Below are 12,151 nucleotides of genomic sequence, written 5' to 3'. Positions count from 1 at the left end.
ATTTGCATTTGTTCTGCAACCTCCTATGCCTTACATGTACAAGTGCCAGTTTAACTGTCTCTTAAACTGAGTGATTGTATCTGGTTCCACTACCAGGATGTTCCAGATATTAACTATTCTCTGTGTAAAGCAAAAAAAAAATCTCTCAAATCTCCTTTAAAACATTTATTTAAAGTCTATGCCCTCTTGAGTTTGACTCCTTCCCATGGGAAAATTATTATGTCTCTGATAATTTTATATACCTCTATTGGGTCACCTGTTTGCCTCCTTTGCTCCAGAGAAAGACAAACCCAGCCTTGCCCAATCTCTTTCCATAATTAAAGTCCTCCAATGCAGGCAAGATCATGGTGAATCTCCTTTGTACTTTGTCCATTGCAATCATATCCTTCCTATGGTATAATGATCAGAGCTGCACATAATACTTCAAGTGTGGTCTAACTGGTGTTTTGTCAAATTGCATCATGACATTTGGTGGCTAATGTTGTTCCATTGTTCCAGAAGGGGTAGCAAGAACAGGCCAGGGAAATACAGTGCTGAGCTTGACTTCATTTGTATTGAAATGTACTGGAGGGAATTTTGAGGGACAAGATCTACCATCACTTGGATAGTCAAGCCTGATCAGTAGTCATGACAATGGTTTTGTGTGTGGGAAGTCATGTCTGAAAAACCTTTTGGAGTTTTTCAGAGGTAACTAAGGGAATGGATGAAGCTAGGGTAGTGGATGTTGTCCTTATGGGCTTCATTAAGGCCTTTGACGAAGTCAATCTGGAAGGTTAGGTTGCATGGGATTCAGAGGGAGTCAGCGAGGTTAAATCAGAGTTTGCTTGGTGATAGAAAACAGAGGGTTATTCTCCTGGAGGACAGTGACAAGAAGGGTGCCCCATTGGTCAGTATTACCATCTCTGTTATCCAATATATATGTATAAGTTCTGGATGTGAACGTACATGGCATGATTAGCAAGTTACAAATGGATTTCAACTTGGACAAATGTGAGGTGATCCATTTCAGACAGTCAAACCAGATTAGGACTTGCGTATTTATTTATTGAGGTACAATGTGGTGTACCCCTTTCCAGCCCTTTGTGCTGCAGTGCCCAGCAATTCCCCGATTTAATGTTGGCCCATTTACGGGACAATTTACAATGCCCTTATGGGCAACAGCAGGATTTGAACCCGTCACCTGTACTGTAAAGCATTGTGCTGCCTCAGAGATTGGCAGGGTACTGATGAGCATTGTGGAATTTGGGGACCTGGGAGTACAAGTACACAGTTCGCTGAAATTGGCTGCATAAGTAGACAGTGTAGTGAAGAAGGATGCTGGCCTTCATCAGTCAAGACATTGATTTTAGGAGTAGGGACATCATGTTGCAGTTATATAAGTTGTACATAGAATATTGTGCAGAGTTTTGATCACCCTGTTGTAGGAACAGTTGCTAAAGAATCAGTGACCAAAGGAGGGTGATGAGCAGCTGTGGAGAGGAGTGGCTGAATTTCTTCATTCCTGACACCACTATAACAAGTGATTGTATTTTGAGATCTTCATAGCCTTCCTAAACTGTGGTGAATAACATGGTATATTGGGGGTGAGTGGGGAGGAACAGCTAACCATATTCCCTCTAAGGTGTGTGTGTACGTGTGTGCACATGCATCTTAAACTGCACACAAAAGGTGGCTACCCTCTACCTTGTTGTCATGTTTAGTATATTTCATGATCGTACACCAATCACATTTCCTTTTCTGGTTTTTGATGTGGGTGCTGTTGACAACGTAGAGTTTTCAATACTGTAGGTTTTAGAACTGGCTTATTTATACTGTTTTTATTGAAGAAACTTTTCAGTGCATGCATGTTGTTGCCACTGGGCAAAATATTGCACAGCACAAGATTTTTGCGCGCTCTGGTTATTACAAATTAGAGGGAGCATTGGTGTTAACCGGGATTTTATAAAGATTTGGAGGAACTTCTAGCTTTTGTTTTGTATTCATAAAGCCAAGCACGTCATATGTGTTTTTTTTAAAACTGTTATTAACTCTTTATTAATGACAAAACTAGTGCAGACGTTTGACAAGTAAAATTAAACAAAGCACAGTATTAAGAATTTTGTTCGCAAACACAAAGGCAGAAATGATCCACTGCAACAGGTACGGTCTGAAAAAATAACACTATGTCGATTCATCTTTGTCAAATTTTCCATGAAGAAGGTATGGGGACTGGAAATCATGTTGACAGTTAGCATATGCCATTCCCAAGCCCATCCCTGCACCAAAAGTAATAGGCCACTGACGTCGTTTGAAAGCAACGACAGAAAATACAATTCCTAACCCAAGGCCAACACCTAATTTCACCACCGCATCTGTCAAGCACCGCTGCACCTTCCTCACGTCATATGTTTTGTTTTTGTCTTTAAATTATCCTGCCTCGCGTAATGATTTGACAGGAAAATAGGGAAAGATAATTGAAAAGTGCATTCAAAGCCTAGAGTCACAGAGCATGGAACAAACCCTTTGGCCTAACTTCTCTTTCTTTTTCAATCTTTTTATTGAATTTCATATATATAAAAAAAACATAACATAATAATGAATAGGTTATAAATGCATTAGACTTGAAATTAAATTAATAATAGGATAACAATATCCTATTAAAATATCAACAGGAAAATATAGTACATTATCAATCAAGCCTATAATAATTATATGAAAAAAAATAGAATAATCATCAAAAGAAAAAGAAAAAATTGTAAAAATACAAGCAAAAAATATATATTGAGAAAAAAAAACTAAACTAAACTAACATGGGCAATAATAACAGTTTATTTGTATATGATAGTGCCAAAAACTCCGGAACTCCACACCAGAACAAGAATAAACAGAGAGAAGGTCTGGGAGAGGTCAAATTAATTCATATGAAAATGTCGAATGAATGGTCCCCAAGTTTCTTCAAATTTAACTGATGAGTCAAAAATAGTGCTTCTAATTTTTTCCAAGCTCAGATAAGAAATAGTTTGAGAGAGCCACTGAAATATGGTAGGAGGATTTACTTCTTTTCAATTTTGCAATATAGACCTTCTGGCCATTAATGTTACAAAAGCAATCATTCGTCTAATTGAAGGGGAAAACTGATTACCATCCTCATTTGGTATACCAAAAATTGCAGTAATAAAATGAGGTTGTAAATCGATATTCCAAATTGAGGAAATGGTAGCAAATATGTCCTTCCAATAATTATATAAGGTGGGACCTGACCAAAACTGGCCTAACTTCTCAAGGCCAACCAAGATTCCTATCTAAGTTTAGCCTACTTGCCTGCATTTGGCTACATCTCTCTAAAAACATTTCCCATCCATGTATCTGTCCAAGTATTGTCTCGTGTCTCTTTTAAATCTTTTCCCTCTTGTATCTGTGCCTTCAAACCTTGGACTTCCTAATGACTTCTCCATACACTCGTGATTTTCTAAACGTCAGTGATGTCACCTCTGTTTCCCCTAAATGTCGAACATGGCCAGCCTCAGGCCCTCTGGACCAGGCAGTGTCCTCAAATCTCTTCTGAGCCCTCTTCAGTTTGACGATATCATTATTGACTCAACTGAAAACATTTACCAGGACTGAAAAGGAAAGGGGAAGGTGCCAGTATAAGAAGGTGGGAGGGTAGGGAAAAAGTATAAGTTAGAAGATGATAGGTGAAGCCAGGTGGATGAGGGAGGGGCGATTAAGTAAGAAGCTGTGAGGTAATGTGTGGAAAAGGTAAAGGGTTTGAGAAGAAAAAAATCTGTGAGGTGAGGAGAGTGAACCATGGGAGAAACAAGGTGTAGGGGCATCAGGTGAAAGGTGATAGGCTGTGAGAAGAAAAGAAGAGGTGGGGGGGTGTCACCTGTCTATTACCTCCCCGGGTTCCCTGGCTCCCCCCCACCTCGTCTTCTCATCTGCATATTAGCTCCCAGATTCTTACTCCATCCCCCTCCAATCCCCATCATCTGGCTTCACCTATCATCTTTTAGCTTGACCTCCTTCCCCTACCCTCACCTTCTTATTCTGGTATCTTCCCCCTTCCTTTCCAGTCCTGATCAAGGGTGTTGAGCCCAAAACTTCAATGTCTATTCATTTCCATAAATGCTGCCTGACTGCTGAGTTTCTGAAGCATTTAGTGTGTGTTGCTCTGGATTTGCAGTATTTGCAGAATCTTTTGTGTTTATAAAGTTTGACCAGCAGTGAGAGAAGTCAATACACCTTAAATTTGGTTGTAACAGACTTGTACTGAGTATTTACTAATGCCATGCATTCCTGCTTAATGAAAAGAAAGTCTAGCCAACTATTGATTATTTAGTGATGTACTTTAAATAGCAAGAATATGAAGTGTAAGCGAGAGTAAATATGTGATTGGGGAAACTTTTGTGACTTTGAAGGAGAGGCTGTGATCAAGGTGGAAAATATTGGTGGTTCATGTAACAATTTATGCCAACACTTTTGTTACTGTTTTGCAATTGCTATAAATTATATAGTACCATTTCTGAGAAGTTTTGATATGAGCGACATTATGTTATCCGTTCCCTCTCTAGATAGCAGATACTTAAAATGTATCTAGAGTTTAATCTACTACTATCTACTCACCCAGGCAATCCAGCTATTAAAAGTTACATGCAAAGATTATTAGAAATTAACAAATAAGGCTTTGTTGATGTTTAGGTATGTGTGACCTCACTTCTTGACTAATCAAGAACCTGTTAACCTGCGCTTTGAATATACTCAAATGACTTGGCCTCCACAGCTGTCCATGGCAATGAATTCCACAGATACACTACCCTCTGTCTAAAGCAATTTCTCCTCATCCCTGTTCTAAATGTTATGTGCCTCTTTTCTGAGGTTGTGCGCTCTGGTCATAGACTCTCCAACTATAGGAAACGTACTTGCTGCATCCATTTTATCTAGGCCTTTCAGTTTTGGATAGTTTTCAATTAGATCACCCCTCATTCTTCTAAACTCCAGTAAGCTCTGGCCGAGAGCCATCAAACATTCCTCGTGTTAACACTTTCATTCCCAGAATCATCCTCGTAAGCCTTCTCTGGACTTTCTCCAATGCCAGCACATCTTTTCTTAAATAAGGGTCCCAAGACTGCTCACAATACTCCAAGTGCAGACTGATCAATGCAACATCTTCCCGTTCACTGAAGTCAGGCTAACTGGCCTACAATTTCCTCTTTTTTTTTGCTTCCTTCCTTTCTTAAGGTGTGGAGTAATATTTGCAATTTTCTAATCCTCCAGAACCATTCCAGGATTTAGTGGTTCTTGAAAGATAATTACTAATGGCTCCACAATCTTTTCAGTTACCTCTTTCAGAACCCAGGTGATTTATCTACCTTCAGATCTTTCAGCTTCCCAAGCACCTTCTCCTTAGTAATAGCAACTATATTTACTTCTGCTCCCCCACCCCCGGTACTCTTGGATTTCTGGCCAGTGTCTTCCATAGTGAAGACTGGCTCAAAATATTTACTAAGTTTGTCTGTTGTTTCTTTGTTCCCCATTACTACCTCTCCAGCATAATTTTCCAGCAGTTATTCACTTTGGCTTCTCATTTACTCTTTATATACAAACGTTTGTATTTGGAGGAAAAAAATCTTTTGTATCCTTTTTGATATTATTGGCTAGCTTGCCTTCATTTTTCATCTTTTTTCTCCTTGTGGCTTTTTAGTCGCCTTCTGTTGGTTTTAAAAGCTTCCCAATCGTCTAACTTTCCACTAATTTTTGCTATATGTCCTCTCTTTTCCTTTTATGCTGTCTTTGTCTTCCTTGTCAGTCTTAGTTGCCTTATCCTCCCTTTTAGAATACTTCACCTTTTCTATGTCTCTATTCTGTACCTTCTGAATTGCTCCCAGAAGTTCCAGCCATTGCTGCTCTGCCGTCATCTCTGTTAGTGTTCCCCTTCCAATCAACTTTAGACAGCTCCTCTCTCATGCCTCTGTAATCCCCTTTACTCCACTGTAATACTGATATTCTCCTCAAACTGCAGGGTGAATTCTGTTATATTCTGATTACTGTCTTCTAAAGGTTCCTTTACTTAAGCTTCCTAATTAAATGTGGTTCATTATACAACACCAAATCCAGAATTGCCTTTTCCTTCATGGGCTCAACCACAAACTGCTCGTAGGCATTCTACAAATTCCTTCTCTAGGGATACTGCACCAACCTGACTTTCCCAATCTACCTGCATATTGAAATCCCCATGATTATTCTAACATTGCCATTATTACACGCCTTTTCTATTTACTGTTGAAATTTATATCCCACATCCTGCTTACTGTCTGGAGGCCTGTATATAACTCCCTTCAGGGTCTTTTTACCCTTACAGATTCTTCAGTCTACGTCTTCTGATCCTATGTCACTTGTTCCTAAGGATTTGATTTCATATTTTTTTTTACCAACAGAGCCACTGCAACCCCTCTACCTACCTACCCATACTTTTGATACAAGCTCCTTGGACGTTAAGCTCCTAACTATGTTATTCTTTCAGTCATGACTCAGTAATACCCACAACAGCCAATCTCTAACTGTGCTACAAGATCATCTACCTTTTTCTGTATACTACATACATTCAAGTATACAGTAGCATCATCAGTTCTGTATTCATCACCATTTTCAATTTTAGCCCCCATGTTACACTTCAACTCATCCCACTGACTGCAATTTTGCCTGCCCTTCCTCACAGTGTCACTACATAATGCATTGACTTGTATAACAACTGTCCTATCCTCAGCCCTGTCAATTTAATTACCATTCCCCTACCAAATTAATTTAAACCATCCCCAATAGCTCTAGCAAACCTTATTTCAAATACCAACACTTTCCTCCTAGTAGGAAGAATACCATAGAACATTTTTTAGTTTGCTTTCTCTAAGTTGTGAACTGATCCTTGCAAGTGGCTTTTACTTGTATGAAATAGAATCCTATACGGGCTCATTTTGCTTTGTTTCCTCAGTACATCTCAAACTTGCTGTTCTCTCTGTATACTGGCAGCATTTTTAGTCAACGTCAATATTCACTATTGTGAGAAGTATGCTCCTTTGACTAGAGTCTTTTTTTTTGTAATAATTGTATATTTATGTAGAAATGCTTTATTTATAAATATTTACCATCTGCATTGTAGAATAGTGTCTGGTATGTGATATCTTCTTGAGAAGGCTCAAATATTTTCAAAGCAAACACGAGGAAATCTGCAGATGCTGGAAATTTAAGCAACACATACAAAATGCTGGTGGAACACAGCAGGCCAGGCAGCATCTACAGGAAGAAGCACTGTCGGCATTTCGGGCAGAGTCCCTTCATCAGGACCCCTGACGAAGGGTCTCGGCCCGAAACGTCATCAGTGCTTCTTCCTATAGATGCTGCCTGGCCTGCTGAGTTCCACCAGCATTTTGTGTGTGTTGCTCAAAGATTTTCATGCTGTTTTGAATGTATGACATCACTAATAATTTTCATATGATTAAGATTGGTTTAACAGATCTAATATTTTATATTTTTAGCAAATGATTTATTGTTTAGAGGGAAAAGAGCCAGGAAGCATACACATGATTAACTTTGTGAGTGTGACTAGAGTAGGTGTTTGGTTCCCCCTTTTGTTGGATTTATTTATAAACTTAATTGATTAAAGAATTGTATTTTTTTTCTTCAAACCTATTTCCAAAATTTAAAACTATTGGAACAATCTCTTGTTTCTATAATTCAGTTGCCTTGTTGAGAAAAGATTTGTTCGAAAGGTTACAGATTCATAGAGCTAAATAGCACAAAAACACAGGCACTTCAGTCTGGCTGAGCAAGTTACCTAACTAAGCTAGTCCCAATTCCCTGTGTTTGGCCTATCCCTCTAAACTAGTGGTTCCCAAACTTTTGGGGTTACTGCCACTTTGGCTTCCTGACCACTTCCCCAATCCCAGCAACATACTTGACGATCTTTTCTGTGTTCTTTTCCAGTTTAAGTCATCCTGTGGTTGACTTTAATTGACAACTACACCTGGGACCTTGAAAATAAACTATGAATTTCTGGAAATCTCTTTGGCAGCACTCTGAACTGAGATTTCATTCTTTGGTACTAAATTGATGAGTGAGAAATGCAGGCAGTCAAGATAAATACGTATGTCAGAAACTCATAGTTGACAGATGAGAAGCTGAGAACTTTTATCCACTGCTATTATTTTCAAATATTCTGTCTTATTTCCATGTGATATGCTTGTCTGACTGCAGATATGTGTGTAGTTACATTTTCAGGCACAGAGTTGAAATACCATTTTCAGTTATGAAAGTACAAACATTTTATGAAAAGGAACTAGAAAACCTGCTATTTGAGGCACAACTTACCAACAGTTTTCTAATATTAAATGATGACATTTTATGAGATGGCAGAGTGATTTTTTTAAAATACTGATAATTACTGTTTTTGGCTTGATAACTTATTTAGATGCTGATAGATTCTCTTCTGTTGATTGGTAGGTTTCTCCATTCTGATTGCATCTTTCTTTAATTAAGTAAATCTGCATGGTTAATTTAACACCTGAGCAAATCAGAAAAGCATTGCACAGATTTCCTTCATTAAATCCGGCACACAATAAGCATGCCTGTAATCTGTAACAGACGTTGTATACAGCTCATGTATAGATAGATGATTAGGCCAATTAAAAAAAAATCAGTTTTAAATTTCACTTTCCTTCTCTATGTAATGTCAGTTGACTACTTGAATTTATTGTTCTGCAACATCCAATATAACAACTAGTATATATTAAAAGCTTCATTATCAAAAGAAAAAAATACCTTTCAGAATAATACTTCTTGAAGAAAGGCTTTCAATAAAATAAAGTGCAATTAAAATGAGACTTGACCCGTATATTATTCTTCTGTGTTATTAGCATGCCGATGACCATTTTCCTTACAAGTTCTTTTGTCTCTCTTTGAACGAAGCAGTAACCTTTGCCACCACTTACATCGCTTTTGTGAATATTGCTCGCATTTCAAGTTCAGTGTAAGTCCAGTGTGCAGAGGGAATGATGTATAGTATGATCTAAAATTTCTTATCTAAAAAGAATCATGATTCTAGTTTTGTTTTTAGTGTAGATTTCAGAAATCATCATCCACAAAATTGCACATACCCAAATAAAGATGGAAATCAGGGAAGTGTCTGACATGTCCCATTCCACCAAAAGATTTGCTATAATGACACCCTATCAAGAGTCTCATTGTTGTTGTACTTGCGTAATAAATCCAATGAAAGCTGACACATTGTCCATGCCATTAAATAAATCATTCATGGAAATGCAAAACACGTTTAATCCACGTGTGATCCTGAGTTTCTAATAGCCTGTAACTTGAATTCTCTACCCCATTCTCATTTTAACTTCCGTTTTACGCTTTCTACGTTATTCCAACAAAGCTTGACAAAGCCAAGGAACACCATGTCTTCTGTTTGATATGTTTATAGCCTTCAGTTCTCAATTTCAAATTCACTATTTTAGATGATCAGCCATTCTAGTTTTGACAATGTAAGCATTCGAAATAAAAGCATTTTAAGTCCTCAGTACGTTGTTGCTGCTCCATTGTTCAGTAAGATTGCATTGAATCTTTACCTCAACACCATTTTTTTTTCCCCAGAGATTCCATTTCCTTGGCTTCTGCTGCTAATATTTATCAATATTGTATCCTTGTATCTCCCCATTTTTACCATTTCAGCTATTTCTCTCACATATTTCAAATTCCATTTATGCTCTTGCATTTACACCTGCTCCAGATCGACCTTTATCACACTTTCTGCCAGCACAAAGTGAGTAACTGAGTCTCACCTAGTGTCCATCATATCCTGGACTCCTGTAGTTTTCTGTCTCATCCCCTCTCTGTGATATGAAACTTGTTTTACTCTTTACAATTCTGATAGTTCTGTTGACCCAAAATGTTAACTTTTTTTCTTTCTCTGAAAATGGTGCACAACAGATATTCCAGAGTTTCTGTTCTTATTTCCACATTTCTCTGGTTTTACTTCAGATTTTCAGCAACTGCATTATTTTGATTTTGGATCGCAGAATTATTCATCAACAACATACATGTGCTTTTGAATCAGTTTAGATATTACCAATTGGTATTGATATTGGTATTGATGGAAAACTGGCTCTTCGGTAGAAGTCAAGGAGTGGGAATAAAGGGGTCCAGAGTTCCAGTGTCCAAAATGGTCCAGAGGAGGCTGACAAGAAAGATTTCAGGAATTAAGTGCTTAATGTTTGAGGAGCATCTGATGGCTCTGGCCCTATACATGATGGGGTTCAGGAGAAACTTGCCTGATATAGTGTGGTCACAGATTAGTGGGAGAGTCTAGGATCTGAGTGCACAACCTTTGAATAAAGGATGTCCCTTTCGAACTGAGATGAGGAGAAATTTCTTTAGCCAGAGGATTGTGAATCTGTGAAATTTGTTGCCACAGAGGGCTTTGGAAGTATATTTAAAACAGAGCTTGATAGGTTCTTGATGGACGGCATCCATCATTAAGGGCCCCACCACCCAGGACATGCCCTCTTCTTCTTGATACCCATCAGGAAGGAGGTACTGAAGCTTGTAAGCACACACATAGCGATTCAGGAACAGCTTCTTCCTCTCTGCCATCTGATTTCTAAATGGACATTGAACCCATAAACACAATCTCACTACTTTTTTTATTTGTTTTTTTTGTACTACTTATTTTAACTTAACTATTCAATAGACATACAAATGTACATGTACTTAATGTAACTCAGCTTTTTCCCCTCTATATTTATTTATCATGTATTGCATTGTACTGCTGCTGCGAAGTTAATAAATTTCACAGCATATGCTGGTAATATTAATTCTGATTCTGAGGTAAAGGGATAAAGTCAGCCATGATTGAATGGCAGACCAGACTCAATGAGCTAAGTAGCCTAATTCTGGCCCTATAATCTATGGTTTTATGAATTAACTTCTCTAATTGGTATTTCGTGGTTCAGACAGATCAGTTTAAAAAGATTTACATAGTTTCATTTCTAGTTCATAAAGATTGAAAATCCTGAGTGAGGGGCACTCTACCAAAGAGGCTTTTAAATTACAAGCACTAAAGCCAGCAATGTCGGGAGCATGTTTGAATACAATACAACGTGGCATATACATTGCTCTTTCGATCAAAAACTCATAGAAATAGGAGATGCCGTGGTCAATTGATTTGGTCATGGATATTTTGTAGATATGCAGTTTTAAGCTACAATGATGGGACTTTGTTGTACTTTATTTTAAAGCTGGCAGTTTATTTTGGAAGGGGAATGGATAGTGGCTGTGATGGTGGAAAAACCATGTCCTTTTCTCACCAACACACACTTAGCAAATAACTGGATAGCTTTGGGAACAGAGATCCTTTTTTTTCCACAACTTAAATTGGTAAATTGGTTTCTAATTGTTAAATGTACTGAGGTACAGAGAGAAGCTTGTCTTGCATACAGAGCAATTCATTACAACAGTGCATTAAGCTAGTAGAAGGGAGAACAATAACTGAGTGCGGAATAAGGTATTACAGTTACGGAGAAAAGTGTGGTGCAGGTAGACAATGAGGTGTAAGTTCTTAGTGAGATGGATCGTGAGGTTAAGAGTCCATTCTTGAACTCCAGAACTGTTCAATGGTCTCATAACTAGATAAAAGTTCTCCTCGAGTCTGATGGCACCTACTTTCAGACTTTTGTACCTTCTGCCTGATGGAAGAGGAGAGTGAAAACAAATGTCCAGGGTAGTTGGGTCTTTGATTTTCAATTCTGAAATTTTCACAGTTTGGCACAATCTTGCCCTCACACTGTCGATATACATATTGATTGCTTTGATTTTGAAGATTCTTCTCATATTTTCTTACAACTCATGCCAACCCTCACAGCAATCCAGTTCCCCAATTTCCCTGAAACAAATTCTCAATAAATGTCGCTCAACTTCACCGATTCTCTTAACACTCACCTACACTTGAGATAACATATAATAATCAGTTAACCTTCCAACCAACACATCTTTGAGATGATTTAGTAAACTGGAGCACCCAGGAGAAATCCGCATGTTCACAGGGACCACGCGTTAACTTCTTGCATAAAGTGGACGTCATGTTCGATATTGCTGGCTTGAGCTTTGAGTCAGCTGGACTACC

General features: G+C 38.1%; 1 protein-coding gene across 8 annotated transcripts in view; it reads left to right on the top strand.

Annotated features, from left to right (window-relative positions):
- Positions 1–12,151, top strand: part of kdm2bb (lysine (K)-specific demethylase 2Bb) — a 237,774-nt gene that overhangs the window by 143,434 nt on the left and 82,189 nt on the right. The gene's annotated exons all lie outside the window — the stretch shown is intronic.

The sequence above is a fragment of the Hypanus sabinus genome, chromosome 13, assembly GCF_030144855.1.
Source record: "Hypanus sabinus isolate sHypSab1 chromosome 13, sHypSab1.hap1, whole genome shotgun sequence".
Taxonomy (NCBI): domain Eukaryota; kingdom Metazoa; phylum Chordata; class Chondrichthyes; order Myliobatiformes; family Dasyatidae; genus Hypanus; species Hypanus sabinus.
Note: the sequence above shows the minus strand (reverse complement) of the source record. Positions and strands in the feature narration are given on the sequence as shown.